This window comes from Capra hircus, unplaced genomic scaffold (genome assembly GCF_001704415.2).
Source record: "Capra hircus breed San Clemente unplaced genomic scaffold, ASM170441v1, whole genome shotgun sequence".
NCBI classification, from domain to species: Eukaryota; Metazoa; Chordata; class Mammalia; order Artiodactyla; family Bovidae; genus Capra; species Capra hircus.
The window spans coordinates 25,188-46,758 of NW_017189625.1; the positions used below are offsets into that span (position 1 = coordinate 25,188).

Consider the following 21,571-nt stretch of genomic DNA (forward strand, 5'->3'; position numbering starts at 1 on the left):
CACCACACCCACACCCACCCACCCCCCACACACACCCACACCCACACCCCCCCCCACACCCACCCACCCCCCCCACACACACCCACCCCCACACACACACCCACCCCCACACACACACCCCCCACACCCACACCCACACACACCCACCCCACACACACACACCCACACACACACCCACACCCCCCCACACACACACCCATACACACACACCCATACACACCCCACCACCCACCCACCACACACCCACCCACCCACAGCTGCTTTATCCTTTCATCTGTTGATGGACATCTAGGTTGTTCTAGCTGTTGTAAATAGTGCTTCAGTGAACACTGGGGTACACGTGTCTTTTTTCAGTTGTGTTTCCTCAGGGTATATGCCCAGGAGTGAGATTCCCTCATCATATGGTGGTTTCATTCCTAGTTTTTTTAAAGAAATCTCCATACCGTCTTCCGTGGTGGCTGTATCCATTTACATTCCCACCGACAGTGCAAGAGCGTTCCCTTTTCTCCACACCCTCTGCAGCATTGATTGTTTGTAGACTTCTTGGTGATGGCCATTCTGACCAGTGTGGGGTGATATCTCATTGTAGTTTTGATTTGAATTTCTTTAATAATCACTTAGTTGTGTCTGGCTCTTTGAGACTCTATGGACTGTAGCCCGCCAGACCCCTAAGTCTGTGGAATTCTCTAGGCAAGAATACTGGAGTGGGTTGCCAGTCCCTCCAGGGGATTTTCCAGTCCAGGGATCACACCTGTGTCTCCCGCCTTGTAGGCAGACTCCTCACCGTCTGAGCCTCCAGGGGTGATAATCAGTGATGCTGAGCGTCTGCTCGTGTGTTTGCTGGCCATCTGTATGGCTTCTTTGCAGAACTGCCTGTTTAGATCTTTTCCCACTTTTTGATTGGGTTGTTTGTTTTTCTGGTATTGACTTGTATGAGCTCCTTATATGGTTTGGAAGTTAATCCTTTGTCAGTTGTTTCATCTGCTGTTATTTTCTCCCATTCTGAGCATTGTCTTTTCACCTTGCTTATAGCTTCCTTTGCTGTGCAAAAACCTTTTCAGTTTATTTAGGTCCTGCATGTTTGTTTTTATTTTTGTTTCCATTACTCTAGGAGGTGGGTCATAGAAGGATCTTGCTTAGATTTGGTTGCTCTTGAATACTTGCATCAAGTGTTTAAGAGCAGCCACTCTGGACACCAGATTGCTAGGTTCAAGCTCTGCCTTTGTCACCTACTGATTGTGGTTCTAGGGGAAATCAGCTAATCTTCTGTGTGCCTCTGTTTCCTTGTCTGTAAAATGAGGATACTTTTATTCACTAACCCACTAGTTGTTTTGAAGATAAAATGAATTAACATATGTAATAATGCCTAGCACCTAAGTGCTCTGAATGTATTATATTACTTCTCAGTCTTGTTGTTTTTTAAACCTTTATCTAGTAATGTGTATATTCTGAACAGTATCTCATGTTATTAAAAATTCTTTAAAACCATAATAAGTAGAAATATTTTATTATAGTTTTACCAAAATTTAATGAACTGTTCTTTTGAATATTTAGATTGTTTTTACTTTGGTCAACATATATTATACCCATCTGTTCAGTTTAGTTGCTCAGTCTTGTCCAACTCTTGCAACCCCATGGATGGCAGCACGCCAGGCCTCCCTGTCCATCACCAAATCCCGGAGTTCACTCAAACTCATGTCCGTTGAGTCGGTGACGTCATCCAACCATCTCATCCTCTGTCGTCCCCTTCTCCTCCCACCTTCAATTATACATCTAACCATTTATATGAATATTTTCTTCTGATTACTTTCCCAGGTTGGGAGTCAGAAATTTTAATTACTGAGTTAAATAATATGAGTATATTTTTAGAACTTGATACATTTTGTAAGCTTTTCAGAGAGATAGTATCACTGTCTACGCTGGTGGGCATTGTTGAGTAGTACTGCACAGCCTTCCAGTGTGGAGTAGGCTGATTCAGTCAGTCTTTGCTGGTAGCTTAAAGTGATGACTTGTTTTGATGTATGTTTATTTCCTTATCATTGAAGGTGAAAAAAATTCCTCATGTTGATTACTCGTTCATATTTCTTACTATGAATTTTTAATTTATTATTTTGGCCCTCATTTTATGATGGTGTTATGCTTTTCTGATAATCTTTTGAGCCTTTTATATCTACATTAAAAACAACATTTTATCACTTCTGTGGCAAATAACCTTTTCTCAAGTAACTTGACTATTATTTTTTATGTTGTTTAAAATAATTTTAGTCTTGTCAACTTACTTGATCTTTTCCTTCTTGATTTTTTTTTTTTTCACTTTTGCACTTAAATCTTTTTCCATTTCAGAATTAGGTTAATTATACGTTGGGTGCATGTCGTTTTTTTTTGTATTAAAGCTTTAGTTTTTTTACATAGACGTAAGAATCCGGCCTGCAATGCAGGAGGCCTGGATTCAGTCTCTGGGTTGGGAAGATCCCCTGGAGGAGGGCATGGCGACCCACTCTAGTATTCTTACCTGGAGAATCCCATGGACAGAGGAGTCTGGCGGGCTGTAGTCCAAGGGGTTGCAGAGAGTCTGATACAAGTGAGTGAGTGACTAAGCACAGCACAGCATGAACTGCTTAATTAATCTTTATTTGGGGCTGTGGTGTGAGGTGAAATCTAAATTTTTCTCAGGAATGTAACTAGTTTTCCCAACACCACTTACTAAACATTTCCTTTATTTTCCATTTATTTGTGAAGCTTCTATTAACGTCTGTTGCATGCATATATCTTTTAGGGTCCCTTTTCTAGGTATCCTATTCCACTGATTTTTGTTTTCACTTCTCTATTCAATATTATACTCTTTATAGTTATATTTTAATTATTATATATTTATAAGCAACTTTAGTATCTGGTAGAATAAGCTCCCCGAATGTCAGTCTTTTCCAAAATATTTTGAGCTATTTTAGTTTGTTATACATTTCATTTTGTAAAGTTTCTAAATAGAATTCACTGGAACGTTAGTGTTTTTTAACTACAGAAAAAAATTCTAACAGTCTTTCTCAGTTATAAGGGAAATATGCTTTTGCAAATTACTCTAAGAAGTGACATATGAAAGGCAGTAGTTGCACTTTGCAGAGGCACACACTCTGGTGTGTGGTTTTGGTTTGATGTCTTCAGGAGACTATTGCTACCTTATATAGAATTTTCATATTGTTCTTTTTAGGAGTATCAATTTTATACTTTATCTCTTGACTTTTTTCTGTGCCAGATGAAGAGTTACCTCACTCATATCATAATCTGATCCCCCTTGTCCTCTCTGTTTTGAGGTGTTGATCACTGTGTTTGCAGTGGTTGTTTTTAGATGGTTGTTTTTGTAACTTTAATTCAGTTGTTTCTTAATTGGCCTTCTGATTTGGACTGCAAAGAATTTTGTGTTTCCCTCCTTCCCCCTTCTCTTCCTTCATTCCTTTTTTACCTTTTTCTTTCTTTCTGCTTCTTCTGTTGGTTGATAATTCAACTAACAATTGCATTTTTATGGTTGGTAATATTGAAATTCTGTTCTGTAATCATAATGAAGTCTCTTCTGCTTGTATAGACTAATTCTGAAAATTCAAAATAATTTACGTGAGTGTGTCAATGTTATTGACTTTAGCACCAAGTAGTGGGCTGTGCTTAAACTGCTTCACTACAGTTCTGATGCCATGACTGTTATCACTTGATGAGGATGTCTATAGCGTCAAGGTCAACGGATTCTTTTTTTCTATCCTCTGCAAACAACTAAATACATAGTACATTGTAATTTATTTCATTTTTACACACTGACTTTCTTGAACAATTTTTTTTTTTCATCCTGAGGTTTGAGTTTTTTGTTTTCCTTTTAGAGAAAATATACCTCCTTCACTCTGTCTGTAATATCTAACTTGTTTCGTACTAGTTTTATCTATTGCTTGTAATCGCTTCCACTTTTCTTCTTAATAACATTTTTGAAGTTGATTGACTTCTAGTTTTAATTTGGGCTGATTGATTTCTAGGTCTTTACTAGGTTTTATCCTTTTCCCCCCTTGAATTCTTGCTTTGTATTTACCATTTTGTGTTTCTACATTTTCCTCATTTTGTTGGCAAACATCCTCAAGAAACTCTCTTAGAATGTTTGCATGGGAGGTAACCACGTGTAATTCTTGCATGTCTCACGCTGACTCACTTTGTATCCTCATTTTACCGACAGTCTGGGTTTGCAGTTCCTTCCATAACCTCGACGATCTTGCCCTGTTGTGTTCTGGCCTGCATGGGTGCTGAGATGATCATCAGATGCCCGTCTGATTCTGCTTCCTTCTTAGGGGATCTGTGTTTTCCCTTCTGTAAGCTTACAGGATCTTTTTCCCCTTGGTGTCACAGAATTTCTTGATGATGGGCATTGGTGTGGGTCTTTTTTATTTATTGTGCTGAGTGGGAAATGCAGTGTTTCTCCATGGGTTATTGCTTAATATATTTGGCTCTTGATTCGTTTTATTCCCTGGTGGCTCAGTGGTAAAGAATCTGCCTGCAGTGCAGGAGACCCAGGTTCGATCCCTGGTCGGGAAGATCCCCTGGAGAAGGGAATGGTAACCCACTCCAGTATTCTTGCCTGGAGAATTCCATGGATAGGGGAGCCTGACAGGCTACAGTCCATGGGGTGACAAAGAGTTGAGGACACGACTGGGCAACTAACACTTTTCACTGATAACATTTGTACTTTCAGGTATAAAAAAATCATGTGTGGTTGCTTCTCTTTTTCAGGTGTCGCTGCCTATGTTGGCTGGCAGAGCTCCTGAATTCTCAAATCCCTGCCTCAACAAGGTCTTAGTGATGCTGAGGAATTTGTTATTGTGAAAGCTCTTAACGCCCTTACCTGTATGTGTCAATTAGGGCTGCTGCAAAAACCCCATGTCTACGAGTTTGCCAGTGATATGGGTAAGTTTTTGCTTCTTAAAATTAGGATGGGAAACTGAGGGAGTGGTAAGAGAAACCTGGGCTTCCCTGGGGGCTCACGTGGTAAAGAGTCTGCCTGCAGTGCAGGAGGCCTGAGCCCCATCACTGGGTTGGGAAGATCCCCTGGGAAAGGGAATGACTGCAACTGATTGATAGCATTGTGAAATTTCTAGACCATCTAGAGTCGGATTTTCAGCTCTTTCGTCTCTCTTGTGTGTGTGCACAAGCGTGCGCACCCTCGTGCATGCTTATGCCGGCATGCGTGTTGTGTGTGAGTGACACGCAGGCCACTCACAGGAGCGTCGGTTCCCCAGCCCAGGCTGGGAAGTACATCTTTGTTTTAATCTGTAGTTAAGTCTTGGTGATCCTTGAAAGACGGAGATTTTTTCTTTTAACACAATGTAGATAAAGGCTTTAACTGCTCTGAAGAGGTAGCTTATGTTTTTGGACACTTGATTGTTAGAGACTGTATGTGAGAGATTGTCTGTCACTTCTATCATTACACGGATCGCCGGTTGAACACTTGCCGTATCGCCATTACTACTGTTAGTAATTTTATTAACCAATGAAAGGATAATTCCTTGACCTTTATAATAGTTAACCTATGCTTATCAATTTAAAATTCAGAATAAGAACAAACAGGTATATGTGACCCTTTGTAAAAGTAAAAATATTAGAAGCTTTTATTAGTTTTTGTATCACTTCATTTTAAGGAAGTAACCAATGTGAGATTGCAAGTTGGCTTTGTACCGAGAAGACATGAAATCTTAGACAATTACCTTTTGAGATAAAATATTTTATTACTGCTTAATGCTTTGCCAATAGAATTTATAAAAACTCAAAATTAGTTAGATTTGATTGGTAAGTTTTTCTTGAGGTAATCCTTGGAGAAAAAAAGACAAAGAAATTATTTTGATTATATAAATTAGATGGTTAGATAGTAGAGGTATAAAATTTCTGGAAGTATTTATGCATGAATATAGATTTTCCAAAGAAAAAAGTTGTGGAAATTTGAGTATATGTAGATTTCTTATTGTACACTCTAACAATATCTATAATCATTCTTTTAGATTGTAATCCTAATTTGAATTTGTTGATGATTATGTTAAAAAGAATTTAATAGTGAAGTTTTGAGTGTTGGCAATGTAATTGTGATAAAAATCTCTGCTACACTGAAATGCTTTTTTGTGTGTGTAATCGACAAAGTACTAAACCTTGAGGGAATCCTCTTTTTTCCTCAGTTTTTAAAGAGCTAATAGCTTGGGAAGCAAAAATTACTAATATAATAAAAGAGGTAGAACATCTTTTGAGTTTCTTGTCCTGTGTAGTATAAGGCAGATGTAGAAAGCACCCCTTTTCACATAAGAATATGAAAGAGAAAATGTATCATCCTAACAAATATCTTGCTGCCTGGAATATTTTCCTGCTCATTTCTCACATCAACGTTGTTCTTTTTCCTCCTGTGAAAGTGGCATTGCCTTTTAAGGGTCAAATTTTCCTTGCTTTTGACTTTGATATTCTTTATTCTGATGAAAATCCTCTGTATATATATGTATTTATATATTATAACTTCACATAATGTATTCTGTTGCTTATTTGGAAATTACTTTTGATATTTAATATAGTATATAAGTAGCATTTTATTTATCTGCAAAATGGATGTCTGTCCATTTTCAAGCAAAAATTATCATAAAATATAGTTTTTTACCTCTCGTCAAAATCTACAGAGATTTTTCTGAGTTCTGCTGTTTCTCGTCGGGGTCTTCAAGTATCTTAAGTTTAACATAAAAGTAATTATCTTAAGGTATAGAATAAATTTGGAGCATTTTGGATGTGGAACTCCCTTGGAACTAGAACTGAATGTGATACTACCTATGGGGATGAAGACGAGCCTTGCTGAGAAAAATCAAGCAAACAGTCATTTGTTGGCATTTTGAACTGTTGAAAAGAAAAATGTGTTTAATAACTTAGAAACACCTACTTACTTAAAAACCAGATGATAAACTGTGTGCCTCTCTCTGTTGTTCTGTCTTTATGTGTGGTTAGTCTGTTCTAGTGATTCTTAATGGGAATTGGGTTGGTGGTGGTGATAACTATAATTGATATTAATCAGTCTTCCCACTTTGAATTTGTGAAAACTGACCTTTCCCTCTTGTCGTCGTCGTTCAGTGGCCAAGTCATGTCCTAGTCTTTGCGACCCCATGGACTGTGGCCCATCTTAACTCTTTAACAGTGGGCAGCATATGTTTTCTGCCTTTCAGTCTCAATTCATATTGCCTTGTGAATGAATTCATGAGTATTCGTCTTTGATACGATCAGATCTTTGCCTGTAAATGAGTGTCAGTCAGGTGAGATCATTCCCTTCATCCAAGCCGCGACTTGGAGGAGAAACGCCTTCGCCGTTCCTTGCCTGTGTGGTGGCTGTGCGTCCCTGGACCTCCGTCAGGTGGATGACATGGGGTCACAGTCTGCCGTGTGCTGCTGGGACTCGAGTCTCTGTCCTGTGGTTTTTAAGTCAGTCTCGTGAGTGAGGACGTGTCCCCCATCGTCAGCCCTGACTGAAAACATGACAATTTGAATCCCAAGGAAAGAGGGACCTGTTTTTGCCCCCTTAGGGTATTGTTCATAGTTATGGGCGGGAATAGTATGACATCAGAGTGTTCGCCTGGCTCAGTTTATGTCCCAGGACAGTCAGAGGCAACCTGATAGTAACATTTGGTATAATCCCTGTATCAGTAGTGTTGTAAGGGAAGCATTTGTTGATCTTAATAGTGGGAAACTCTTTATGAACATGGTATCTTGATAGTGTGGAACTCTTTATGAACGTGGTTGAATCCATGCCTTTTTTTTCCCTCTTAGCCCCCTTTCTGTGTCATCCCAACCTATAGATACGCTATGGTGCTGTGGGATTTATCACCGTGGTAGCTCACCAACTAAGCACAACTGATGTCTACTGCAAACTGCTGCCTTACCTTGACCCATATATTACTCAACCAATAATACAGGTATGCATGTTCCAGCTTGGAATCAATCCTCCCTTCCAACTGTGCCCCTTTAAGAAAGAGGTTTGGAGAGTCCTGTTTTTATTTAAACTTTTAAAGATTTAAATTGGACTACAGACTTCTCCCATTTCTTTCAAGGTAGTTAATGTTCATGAACAAACGCTCTGGAAGGTGAGAGGAGTCCAGGGAGCCGCTATGCTGTCCAGCATGTTGAGTGTAACACAGCGCTCAGTGGCTCACCCTTTCTCCTTTTGTGCAGTGTCTGAAGCATCTTCTGTTAAGGGAAGTGTAGCAGGAATATATATTGATGGACCTGCTTTTGTTGTAAGTGTATAGCTGATTTCAGCCCAAGTCCACATTGATAATAAATTGGAATCAGGCTTTTTCCAAAATTGGTTTTTAGAGCACTCACTGGTTCTGGTTTCTTTCGTTTTTTTCTCTTTTTAATCTCCAGACAACTGACCCCTCTTGCTCCCCACCCCTCCCCCACCCCTTCCCAAGCAGTGTAGCACCTGTTGATTAACTTTGGGTCTTTGGTTTGTACCAGGCAATTATTTATCCAGCTTGTCAGTGTAGATACCCTTCATTTTGCTGGACAGCCAGCTATCAAAATATTGATAGATATTTAAATTGAATGGACTTTTGAGAGGTGACTCTAGTTGCTAAAGCATCCTAAAATACTCATTTTGCCTTTGCAAGTTCCTATTCCTCCCTAGCTTTCTCCTACTTTTCTAAGCCCAGTGTGCTTTCCCTGTGGTTGGGGTAAATGACCTTGGATATCCTTTGCAAAAAAGTGGCTGTGACTCCCTTCAGTCTTTCCTTTTCATAATAGATTAATCCAGTGTGGGGAATCATCATTCTTTCTTTCCTAGAGTTTGTAAAGTAAAATTTTCATCCTGAGAACAATTTACCTATCTGTGAAAGATGGATAATATTGCTAAAAATATGACCTCCTTTTTTGAAGTTTGTTAAGGCTTTCTTAGAAGCCAGGTCTAGAGATTGCTACTGCTTTGACTGCTAATTCTCTTTTGAGCCATAGAAGTTTGGCTCTTTGGAGAAGGCAGTGGCAGCCCATTTCAGCACTCTTGCCTGGAAAATCCCATGGACAGAGGAGCCTGGTAAGCCACAGTCCGTGGGGTCACAAAGAGTCGGACACGACTGAGCGACTTCACTTCACTCACTTCTTACTTTATCACTGGAGAAGGAAATGGCCATTCACTCCAGTATGCTTGCCTGGAGAATCCCATGGACAGGGGAGCCTGGCGGGCCGTGGTCCATGGGGTCGCAGAGTCAGACACGACTGAAGGGACTGAACAAGCAAGCAAGTTTGGCTCTTAAACTATTAATGAAAGAAAGGAGTGTTTCTGGGATTGAAAAATGGCATTCATTTGTAATAACTTTTAGTTGTGTTTCACTGAAATAAACCTGATATTTACGTGGTTTGTTAGAAATCTGCACCATTCTCCTTGTTTCTCAGAAATTGTTATTCGTGTTACTCTTTGCTTTTATCATTGTTGGATATTTTGAAAGGCCAGGTTTAGGAGTTGAGAGACTGCTTATCTATATGCTTTACAGTTCTTACTTTTCTGCGGTTTGGATTAGACAAAAGATAACCTTTGTAGGCTGGTTTCTATCAGCCAACTCACCAGGTAGTTAAATCTATCTAAAAAAGTCCTCTTGGTTACTGTTGAACGCCTTTTATTATAAATGCATTGACAAGGAGAATATTCTTGGGGATGAAAAAAGAAGAGATTTTAAGCACTCTATGGAGAGAGTAATGTTTTTTAGAAGTGGTTGAAGCTATTGGGAAAACCTGCTGACTGAGGGTGGCCTTGTGGCTGTTAGAAAAAAAATTACAGAACACAAATGCAGTAAAGAAAACTCTTGGTTTAATTCAGCTCAAATTTAGAGTCTTCGCTGTATGCAAGCAGCTAAAATGCTGGGACTCACAATGTGTCTTAGATCGAATAAACCCGCAGTTTACTGCTGTATCTTGGAAATCTGTGGGTTTGAACCCTTGGTAACAAATCGCATTAGGAGTAGGAATCCTTGTTATTATGCTTGGCATTATTCACATCTAGACTCAGCATCCTGTTCTAGAGGGACGTGTGGATCCTAGGGAAGACGAAGTAGGAGTGTAACTGGTTAGAAAGAAAGGGTGCGGTTCCTGAAAAGATGTCCGTGGGCCTTAAAGTGAATGCTTGGGGTCACCACGAATAAGTGACTTTTAAGTCTGTGGGGCATGATGGTTAAGAGCATGAATATTGGTCACTGTCTTGTCTAAGAGAAACGAAGAGGAGAAAACACCTGCTGTGGAGAGAGAATCGGTCCGCTTCGGGAGATAAATCCTTTCTCAGATTGATGCCTGTCACTGACTGTCTGGTGCTGTCTGATGCCCACATGTTGGTTTGGGTGATTGAACGCTGCAATAGGCTTCTGTGGGATGCTGGTTAATAACCACCTTGGTTCTTTGAGGTCTGAGTTTATCTGGAGACTTAAGGTGCCTCTGAAAGTCCCTTGCAAACCAGTGTTTCTGTTTCCTGTGTTTCAGAGGACTTCAATTTGATATGACTTGAATTGCCAGAGAGCTTGTTTCTTGGAGTTTTCTTTTAACCTTGGCTTGTACGTTAGATGTATTTTCCAGTTTATGGAAAATTGGGTATGGAATCACATTTTCTAGTTCTTTCTTCTGAGCAAGTAATTCTTATCCTATCAAAAAGATTTCCTCATGCAATAAAAAGCACCCCAGTTTAGATGTTTCTTGGAGCGTGAATAGTGTGATTCTTTTGTATCCCTCTCTTCCATGCAAATCCTGTATATTAAGCTGAAATCTTCTATGCGGAAGTCTTCTCTTCCGTGTAAGTCGTTAGTCATTTTGTGGAGCCGCCTTAGCTCCTGATTGTTGCTTGTCCCCGTGCAGTGGGTGTCAGTTTCCCGCTGCCCGGGGCAAAGGGAGGGCGAGGGGAGGGGCGGCATCCATAGCCCTTCTGCGTCCTGCTGCTCCTCTTCCCAGCCCCGGTGCCCTGCGGGCTCCCCGGCACCAGCCTGCACCCCTGGGGTCCCAATGGAAGCACTGCACTCTCCCTGACTTGTGCTCCTGAGCCTCAGTGCTTGAGGTCCTCACTCATCTCCTTTCTGTGAGTGGAAACGGGGAACACGGAATCCCCTGTTGTATGCCGTTTCTGTGAATAATCTTAGGGGACTAGTCACAGATGGTCTCAGGAGACTCCTCAGGGGCAGGGATGCTCTGCTTCAAGGGCTAGGTGCTGCTGCCGGAAGGGACGGCAGGCTAGAGTCTCCGAGGCCCTGAGCTGCACAGCACGGCACCGGCTTCCCCGGCTTGAGAACACACAGTGAGTCTATTTTCTGTGTTGTGTGCCTGTCCTTGAAATAGGTTTGATGAGTAGATATTGGCATCATTTTGTTAGATAAGGAAACTGAGGCTCAGTGAGGGTAGTTAAGCTCCTATGCATGCATAGTTAGTGAATTACATTTCAAAGCTAATGTCGGAACCTAAACCTGTCTTCACTCTACATGCCTCCCCCAACCCCTGCCCCACCACTGCAAAGTGCCATCTTGCCTGTCAGAGTGCCCAGAGGCTAAGGAACTAAAGCTGAGAGGCTTGCTGGGGTTTTATGTGGACTTAGGAAGAGGCCCCTGGGCAGCTCATCTCTTCCAGCCCTTTGCGAGTCTGTCTTTTTGGTCCCTGTGCTTCTGAGTTTGTTGGGATTCCTGGAAGAGGCCTGAAGCCAGAGGAGGCTTTGGAGGTGGGAACTGAGTCCTTGTCCTAATGTCAGGAATACAGAGGGGAGAAATTAGCCTCTGCAGAATTTACCCTCCTGCAGAATTCTTTTTTTTTTTTTTTGGCTTGGGGTTCTTCAGGGCTCTTTTCTGTAGGACCACTTGGGGACACTTGAGATACGGTGTGACTAACAGAGGCCTCTCCAGAGCAGCCTAGCATTGCTTCCCTGATATATTCAGAGTACCAGATAATAGACTTAAAGTACACTTCTGGAACATTACCTCTGTGGGAGTGGAAATCTGCCTGTCCTCCAGATTTACAGTAGGATTTCCCATCTGGAGGTAACACGTCAGGATTATTTTAGATTGATCTCATCAATAAGAGCTCCCTGTTTTTTTTTTCATATTCATTTAATCAGATGCTAGAACAGATACTTTAATTAACATTTTAAACTTGTACATCTTTTTAACTAAAAACATTTTGACTTGCTGGTATCGATGCATGGTGTAAAATTGAAAAGGTATATAAGAAGATATACAATAAAATGTAAGTTTTCGTCTAATCTCTGACTCCTGGCCATCCATTTTTCTTTCTCTCTTGATTGTGAATTTTATACTTTTGGGTGCTAAATCGCTTTACACTACACAGTTGGCCCTCTGTATCCACACATTCCACATCCATGAATTCAACCACCGTGGGTCAAAAATATTAAAAAAAAAAAAAAATTCCGGAAAGTTCCGAAGAGCAAAACTTGAATTTGCCTCATACTGGTAACTATTTGCATATTATTTACATTGTATTTACAACTTTTTAAAAATAATATTGACATTGTTTTAGATATGATAAGTAATCTAGAGGTAATTTAAAGTATATAGGAAGGCGTTTGTCAGTTCCTTGCAAATACTGTGCTGCCATTTTATTGAGGGGATCAAGCATCTGGATTTTGTTGGGGGTCCTGAGGATGACTGTATAGTGTTGGATTTGTTCTACAGTGAAAGTTATTTGGAGTTGGTTTGATGATGTTACGCCTTGGTTTTGAGCTTTGTTAGGAGAGATCCAGATCAGCCTGTGGTCAGTGGCCAGCTTAGCTCGATTCCTAGGGACTCGTGAGGACGTGATGCTCTGTGCGGTAAGAGGTCTCCCACTTCCGGCTGGTAGGAGCAGAGTGAGTGATCCCCGGCCTTGTCAGCTCTGGGGTTGTTTGGCTTGCTGCTTTCTGTTGCCTTTTCCTGGTCCCAGGTGCGGGTGCTCATACACATGTAGCTCAGCGCTCGGTGGGAGACTGGCGGCACCCTGACCACAGCTCTGGCTTGGCAGGGGTTCTCTCTTCTTCAAGGCTCTGCCCCATGCTTGGCCATTTGGCTTCCTGGAACTCTGATTTGTCTCTTGAACATGGCTCTGATGAACTCCCGAGTCCCCCCCACCATCACCCTCCTCATGCCATGGTCTGGAAACTCTCCAAAGAGTAAGCTGGGACAGTCATCGGACTCACCTTTATCTGGGGGAATCAGAGCCCTGTGCTTCGTGCTTTCCAGTGTCTGAAAAGTGTCATCTCATATTTTTTGTCTGGTTTCAGAGTTGTTTTAAATGGGAGGGTAAATCTTGTCCCTGTTATACATCATGGCTGGAAGCAGAAGTCTGACGGATATTAAGGGACTACACTTTTGCTGTAAACGATAGAGTGTGAAAGACGAGATCTCTTCAAGAAAATTAGAGATACCAAGGGAACCGTTCATGCAAAGATGGGCTCAATAAAGGACAGAAACAGTGTGGATCTAACAGAAGCAGATGATATTAAGAAGAGGTGGTAAGAATATACAGAAGAATAATACAAAAAAGATCTTCAGACCCAGATAGTCACGATGGTGAGATCACTAACCTGCAGCCATATGTCCTGAAGTGCAATGTTAAGTGGGCCTTAGGATGCATCACTACGAACAAATGCACTCAATATGCCAGCAGATTTGGAAAACTCAGCAGGGGCCTCAGGACTAAAAAGGGTCAGTTTTTTTTCCAGTCCCAAAGAAAGGCATTGCCAAAGAATGCTCAAATTACTGCACAATTGCACTCAGCTCACACACTAGCAAAGAAATGCTCAAAATTATCCAAGTCAGGCTTCAGTAGTACGTGAACCGTGAACCTACAGATGTTCAAGTTGGATTTAGAAAAGGCAGAAGAACCAGAGATCGTTACCAACCTCCAATGGGTCATCGAAAAAGCAAGAGAATTCCAGAAAAACATCTGCTTCATTGATGATGCCAAAGGCTTTGACTGTGTGGATCACAATAAACTGTGGAAAATTCTGAAAGAGATGGGATTATCAGACCACCTTCCATGCCTCCTGAGAAATCTGTATGCAGGTCAGGAAGCAACAGTTAGAACTGGACATGGAACAAAAGACTGGTTCCAAATGGGGAAAGAAGTATGTCAAGGCTGTATATTGTCATCCTACGTATTTAACTTCTATGCAGAGTACATCATGAGAAATGCTAGGCTGGATGAAGCACAAGCTAGATCAAGATTGCCAGGAGGAATATCAGTAGCCTCCGATATGCAGATGGTACCACCCTTATGGCAGAAAGTGAAGAAGAACTAATGAGCCTCTTGATGAAAATGAAAGAGGAGAGTGAAGAAGCTGACTTAAAGCTTATCATTCAGAAAACTAAGATCATGGCATCCAGTCCCATCACTTCATGGCAAATAGAGGGGGAAGCAATGGAAACAGTGAGAGACTTTATTTTCTTGGGCTCCAGAATCACTGCAGATGGTGACTGCAGCCATGAAATTAAAGGACGCTTGCTCCTTGGAAGAAAAGCTACGACCAACCTAGACAGCCTGTTAAAAAGCAGAGACATTACTTTGCCAACAAAAGTCCATCTTGTCAAAGTTGTGGGTTTCCAGTAGTTATGTATTGATGTGAGAGTTGGGACTATAAAGAAAGCTGAGCGCTGAAGAATTGATGCTTTTGAACTGTGGTGTTGGAGAAGACTCTTGAGAGTCCCTTGGACTGCAAGGAGATCCAACTAGCCCATCTTAAAGGAAATCAGTACTGAATATTCATTGGAAGGACTGATGCTGAGGCTGAAACTCCAATACTTTGGCTACCTGATGTGAAGAACTGACTCATTGGAAAAGACCGCGATGCTGGGAAAGATGTAAGGCGAGAGACGGGGACGACAGAGGATGAGATGGTTGGATGGCATCACCGATGCGATGGACATGAGTTTGAGCAGGCTTCGGGGAGTTGGTGATGAACAGGGAAGCCTGGTGTTCATGGGTTCTCAGAGAGTCGGACATGACTGAGCACCTGAACTGAGCTGATAGTCCTTGTCAGGGTTTTTTCTTTGTGTTTTGATGATGCATTCCTAACATTTTTTAATTGAGATATAATTCATAGACATTTAGTGTTTAAAAGCATACACTTCAGTGGTTTTTAGTGTATTCACAAAGTTGTGAAACCATCACCACTGTCTAATTCTATAACATTTTCTATAATATGTGAAGTTGCCGAGTCGTGTCTGACTCTTTGGGGAAACACTCAGACAGTATGTAGTCTGCCAATCTGCCCCGTCCCTGGGAGTCTCCAGGCAAGAATACTGGAGTGGGTAGCCATTCCCTTCTCCAGGGGATCTTCCTGACCCAGGGGGGTCTCCTGCATTGCAGGCTGACTCTACCATCTGAGCTGCCAGGGAAGCCCCCCGGGACATTTCCGTCAGCCTGCAGGGGGCACCCTTGTGTGTCAGCAGCGGCTCCCTCTCTGGGTCGGCTCGGTGTTTCTGGGAGTGTGCCTGTCTTGGGTGTTCCGTGTAAATGGGGTCACACAGGACGTAACTTTTGTGACTGGCTGCTTTTGCTGAGCAGAATCTGTCTAGAGCTCCATGGTCGGGGAGTCTCTCCACTCAGCCTTCTTTCTGGCCTTCCCTTGTGTGGACTGAAGCAGAGCTGTCCTTTCCTGTGAGCTGAAACGTAGGCTAGAAAGAGTAGAACTGTTAGCTGTGTCATTGTCTAAGCAGATGTTAGGAGAAATGTCAATAAATGAATTTCAGGTTAATATTGGAAAAAATTTGTCAAGGATGTTGTACAAGTAGTATACTTTCATGTTATTTTATTTCACTATTTCTTAGCTTTTTGACTTTCTCGAGTTGATTTTCCTCTTGTGCCAGTGGATTGTGACTATTACTTTAAGCTCCAGTTTTAGAGGGATTTTAGATTGAGGCCTTAGGGAATTGCCATTTGATTACTTTTTTCATTTGCATAATCAAAACATTCTACAGGAGTTTGTGGAGTTTGGAAAGTCAAGAAAATGCAGAACTGCTCCAAGTACCAGAATGTTTACTTTGCACATCGAATTCATTATTTAAATGAGTATTCATTGGACTTCCCTGGTGGCTCAGCCGGTAAAGCCTCTGTCTACAATGCGGGAGACCCGGGTTCGAGCCCTGGGTTGGGAAGATTCCCTGGAGAAGGAAATGGCAATCCACTCCAGTACTATTGCCTGGAAAATCCCATAGACAGAGGAGCCTGGCAGGCTGCAGTCTATGGGGTTGCAAAGAGTCGGACACGACTGAGCGACTTCCCTTCACTTGACTTGAAGTGGTTTGTCTTATGTGGATTAACTCACTGAAATTTTATAATAGTCTTATAAGATGGGTGCTGGTAATTATCCTCATAGGTAAATAGAGGTCCAGAGACAGTGGGTGGCTTGCTCACGGCCATACAGATTGTAAGTAGTGCGGCTGGAATTTGAACCGAAGCGGCCTGACTCTAGTCTTCCTGTTACCTGAAGAATGCAAGTGTGTTGCTTCCATTTGCCTGTCAGTCCATGAGGCGTGTGTTCAGAATGCTCAGAGTGCTTCATGTGTCACAGAGTGCCTTCCCAGCAGGGTCCCACCACATGTTCCAGCACATCTAGGGACAAAGTCCCAGTACACGCGCTTTCTTCGGCTTCATACTGTACTTGCAGAATTTTTGTTTAGATTTGTTTGATAAAGGTTTGTTTATTCAAAGTTATAGATTAAAGATCTACCGGGCACTGTATGAAGTTCTTTGGAGATTTCAAAGGCGAATTATATTTGAATGTTGCCTTTTAGAAAGAATGTGAAGATATAAATCATGATACAAAGTAGAAAATGCCCAATAGAAGGCGAGTGTCCTCGGAGATCAGAGTAATGTTGTTCTGTATTGATCATTTCTTTTTCTCTTGCCTTTGCTTGCTTCATTTTACTGTTCTGACTCTTAAATTTTAAAATGAGTGGTTTGACCCTTCAGTTGTTAGTCATTTTGAGGCCTCTTATGACTTGCAAAATAATGTAGGACATATGGTTTTATTTGTTTTTAGGGAATGACAGAGGAAGAGGAAGAGAAGCTTTTGGCTCTGAAAGACTTCATGATGAAATCGAACAAAGCAAAGGCCAATATAGTGGATCAGAGTCATCTCCATGACAGTAGTCAGAAAGGTGTAATTGATTTGGCAGCCTTAGGTATAACTGGGAGACAAGTTGACCTTGTTAAAACCAAACAGGAACCAGATGACAAGCGAGGTTAGTACATTTCTGTGTGTGCGTGTTAGCTTGTTATTATTAGTTGTTGCATAAGTTTTTAGTAGTGGAACTAAGAAGTCACATTTCTCACATGTAGAACTTTCAAATACAGTGAGTGGATGACTCCATTTATATTTAATAGCATGAAGGCTAAGGAGAGGAAAGGTGGAGAAGCGGACGTACAGTTGAGAAATTAAGTAACTTTGCAAATTCCTGGATTTGTACGTGTGAAGTCAGAATTCAGTCCAAAGTCTGACTCCAAAGCCTGGCTGCCTCTGTGGAAGTATATGATTGAAGGCAACATTCTATTTTTTAATCCTTTAAGCACCAACCCAAGGTCAATATGTAGAATGAGGGTGAAGTTTCCTAGCTTGTTACTAGTGGGTAATGGCCAGTGAATTGACTAGTCCTGCAAAGGAGAGATGCATTCATGATTTGAAAGTGAAAGTGTTAGTCGTACCGTGTGCCTGACTCTGTGATCCCATGGACTGTATGTAGCCCACCAGGCTCCTCTGTACATGGAATTTTCATGATTTTCAGTCTTGAGATTTAAACCTGTTGGCTCTTGTGCCATTGACATTGATTGTGTAAGGGTTTTAAAATCTCATGCATTCTTCCCTTGCACCTTTTGTGGAGATATGCTCACTTCCAAGTACATGCCTTTTAAAATCCTTATATTCCAGCATCGGGCTTTCTCTGTGGTTGGGTGGTATAGAATCCACCTGCTATGCGGAAACACAGGTTTGATCCCTGGGTTGGGAAGATCCCCTGGAGAAGGAAATGGCAACCCACTTCAGTGTTCTTGCCTGAAAAATCCCATGGACAGAGGAGCCTGGTGAGCTACAGTCCATGTGGCTGCAAAGAGTCAGACACGATTTAGCAACCTAACAACAGCATTCTAGTATCAGATTTTGAGGGCAGCTGATGAATTACTTTCAAAAAAAGAAAAGACTTCTAACTGTTGAACTTGGAATAAACTATTTGCAACTTAACTGTTAACGGTTTACATTTTTCCACAGGTGAGAGATGAGGTTGGTTTCTGTTTCACTGGCTATTCACCTTTTGCTATGCAGCCTGGTTCCTAACCGGCCACGACTTGGGGGTGGGGACCCCTGATTTATAGCCATAAAATGTAAAGCATTTATATAGTTGATAAGGAAAACCACAAGCTCCCGAGAGAAAAATAGTGAAGGATTTGAACATACAAGTGATAGAATAGAAATTCACATTTAAAAGGTAAACAATGAAATGAATGCAAATAGAAACGAGATGCCATTCTCTGCCTTTGTGACTAGTGAAGACTGATGATGCTTGTGTCAGCAAGTGGCAGGGAATGGGCATTTTCACTAAATTCACTGTTTTTGAGCTTATAAATGGAACATATTATTAATATGATTTTTTTTTTTTACTATTTGACTTATGTTTTCAGTTCTGGAAATTCCTCATAGAAACGCTGACAGACCTGTGAAGGAATATGCATAAGAATGCAGATGACCTTTCATTTCTTTTTTTCACCCCATGTAACTGACTCTGGATATAGAGAGGTCATATTTATCAGTGTAGTCAGGACATTTGAAAAAGTTATATTTTTTGTTGGTTCTTCAGATAAGGTGGTTCCTTGAAATTGAGCCAGCCTTGGACAACTAGGCAGCAGTTAGGTCTAATTACTAACACTACTGAAAGTGCATCTGTCCATCTGCCCTAGAGATGAAATGAGAACTAACATGTTTCTCTGTGAATATAAATAAATCGGCCCTCATGAAGAACAAACAGCTCATGAGTCCGTGCTATCCCCCTTCCTCTGCCCCATGCACGAAGAGAGTAATACAAGCACGGATTTGTCATAGAGGCTTCCTTCAGATTATTCTGATCTTTTTTCATAGCTAGAAAACATGGGAAACAAGACTCAAATGTCAGTGAAGAGTGGAAAAGCATGTTTGGCTCTCTGGAGCCACCGAGCATGCAGCAGGCCCTGCCTAAAGGGAGTGATCAGGAGGTGATGCCGGCTGGGAAGCCGCCTCGTTCCGAGTCCTCCGCTGCTATCTGCGTCCCTTTGTCGACTTCTCCGCAGGTATTGTCATCCGGCAGTAGCGCGCGTTTTGTCTGTGGATCTCATTCTACTGTTTTGGATGTTTAGAGGCTGTGTACTGTACCGGAAAAATCAGTACAGTGACTTGTCTTTTAGGAAGGACGTTTTTCTTTGCACGAGAGGTTTATCTTCATAGTCAAAGGGAAGTCTAGTATTGAAAGCACCAAATAAGGTGATCTGAAACTGGGGGTGAAGACGTCATTATGAACTAGGATTCTACTCCTAGGCTGCAGTGAACCTTTAAAATCTTTTATTCTTCATTTAATATAGCATAGTTATATCTGTAAGATAGCAAAAATACTTCTGGGAAGAAAAGTCCCAAGTTTACTCTGTGTGAGAAATGTCATGATTTAGATATATTTGAAGTAAATTTTTTAATTTGCGTTAATTCTTCCCTAGGCAATTCTATTTTAATTGAATCAACTGATAAATTAAAATTCACTTTCTTTGTCTCAGTTAATGAGTATTTTTGTTTAATGTTATTGCTACACTGAGAATGTTTTTAAAATATGGAGATTTGGAATTAGTGGTTAAACTTTATTTTAATTAGATTTTCACTGAGAAAATATGTCCCTGTATTTAGATGGATTTAAAAATTGGTACATTAATAAGGACAAAAGTCTGGTGTAATAGAGAGAACGTGGGTAGATTTTAATCATCAAACAGACTTTACTTATGACACAGATACTTACTCTTTTGGTTTTGCAGGTTCCAGAAGTGACAAATGTCCAAAATAGAAAACCAACAGTACAGGTTTTCAGTAGCACAATTTTACCGTCCACTTCCCAGATCCGGATCACAACGTGTAAAGCTGAGCTTCAGCGGCTCATACAGCAGAAACGGGAGCAGTGCAGTGCCGAGAGGATAGCTAAGCAGATGATGGGAAACGCCGAGTGGGAGAGTAAACCCCCACCACCTGGTGCGTGTGCTGTTGAGGGGCGGTGGTATTCCAGCCCGGGTGCCTGGGCCTGGAATCCAGTGGAAGAAACTGGTGACAGTTACTGGCAGAGGAAGTGATCCCCAAGCTGTCACTTTGAAAGCCCACGATCCCTAATGTTCTTCCCAGGTGGTCCAGGGGCTGAGGCTCCACGCTCCCAGTGCAGGGGAGCCAGGTTTGCTTCCTGGTCCTGGAACTAGATCCTGCATACTGCACCTGAGACCCGGTGCAACCTAAGTATACATGTATATACAAAAGAAAGCCCACAGGAAGAGCCGAGAAGTGAGAAATCCCAGCTCGGTGCCTGTGGAGTTCGGGTCTTCTCGGCTCTGGCAGTGCCTGTAGGCCTGTCATCTGCTGTTCTCACTTGCCGGTGGCCCACGTTCCCCATTGGTAGTGCTGGGTTTTACCTGCTTAGTGCCTGCTTAGTGTCATGCCACTCTCCCACTAAATGTCAGACTTCCTTGAGTAAACTCTGGCATTCAACTTCTGAGGGGTTTAATAGCTATGAATTTCTTTAAAAAATAGGTAGAAACATTTGGAAAATAATGAGTGCTTTAAAAATAAACCAAAATCACCTATAACCAACCATCACTCAGCAATCATCAACATTAAGATTTTTGGAAAAACACTTCTGCATTCTGATAAAATTTGGAGAAACTTAAGAGAGATTTCAGATGGAAATTGTGGCTCAGTTGTGTTAACAGACATGCCCAGTGTTATGTGATGGAGCTCATCTCTGACATTGGATTGGCAGATTTTTAAAAACATTTTTAATGAGTTTCTGTATAGATTTTAATAATAAAAATGTATCTTGAAAACTGAGATGAAATATATGCTTATGGGTTAGTCAGTACAGTCGCTCAGTCGTGTCTGACTGTGACGCCATGGGCCACAGCACGCCAGGCCTCCCTGTCCATCACCTACTCCCAGAGCTTGCTCAAACTCTTGTCCATTGAGTTGGTGATGCCATCCAACCATCTCATCCTCTGTCATCCCCTTTTCCTCCTGCCTTCAATCTTTCCCAGCATCAGGGTCTTTTCAGATGAGTGAGTTCTTTGCATCAGGTGGCCAAAGTATTGGGTAGAGATTGAAAAACCACATGAGTTCCCACAGACTTCCATTGTGAGTGTAGGAAAAATGCCAGTAGAGACCAATGATTTAAAGACTTCAGAAATCTTAATAAGTGGTCTTTTGAGTCACATAATTTTTTTTTTTCTTTTAAGAAAAATACCCTGGAATGTTTGTTTCTAAAATACAGTTCAATACGGTTTATCAGTCCGGCTTTAAAAACAAAAACTGTCGATCACA

The 21,571-nt window shown here is 41.5% G+C and overlaps 1 non-coding gene and 1 pseudogene across 1 annotated transcript; both read left to right on the plus strand.

Moving 5' to 3' along the window:
- Window positions 1–21,186, plus strand: part of LOC108634578 — a 45,372-nt pseudogene extending 24,186 nt beyond the window's left edge.
- On the plus strand, window positions 4,493–4,563 carry TRNAC-GCA. Its single transcript has one exon. It is a non-coding gene; the product is annotated as a tRNA-Cys (tRNA).
- Window positions 21,187–21,571: the final 385 nt, after the last annotated feature.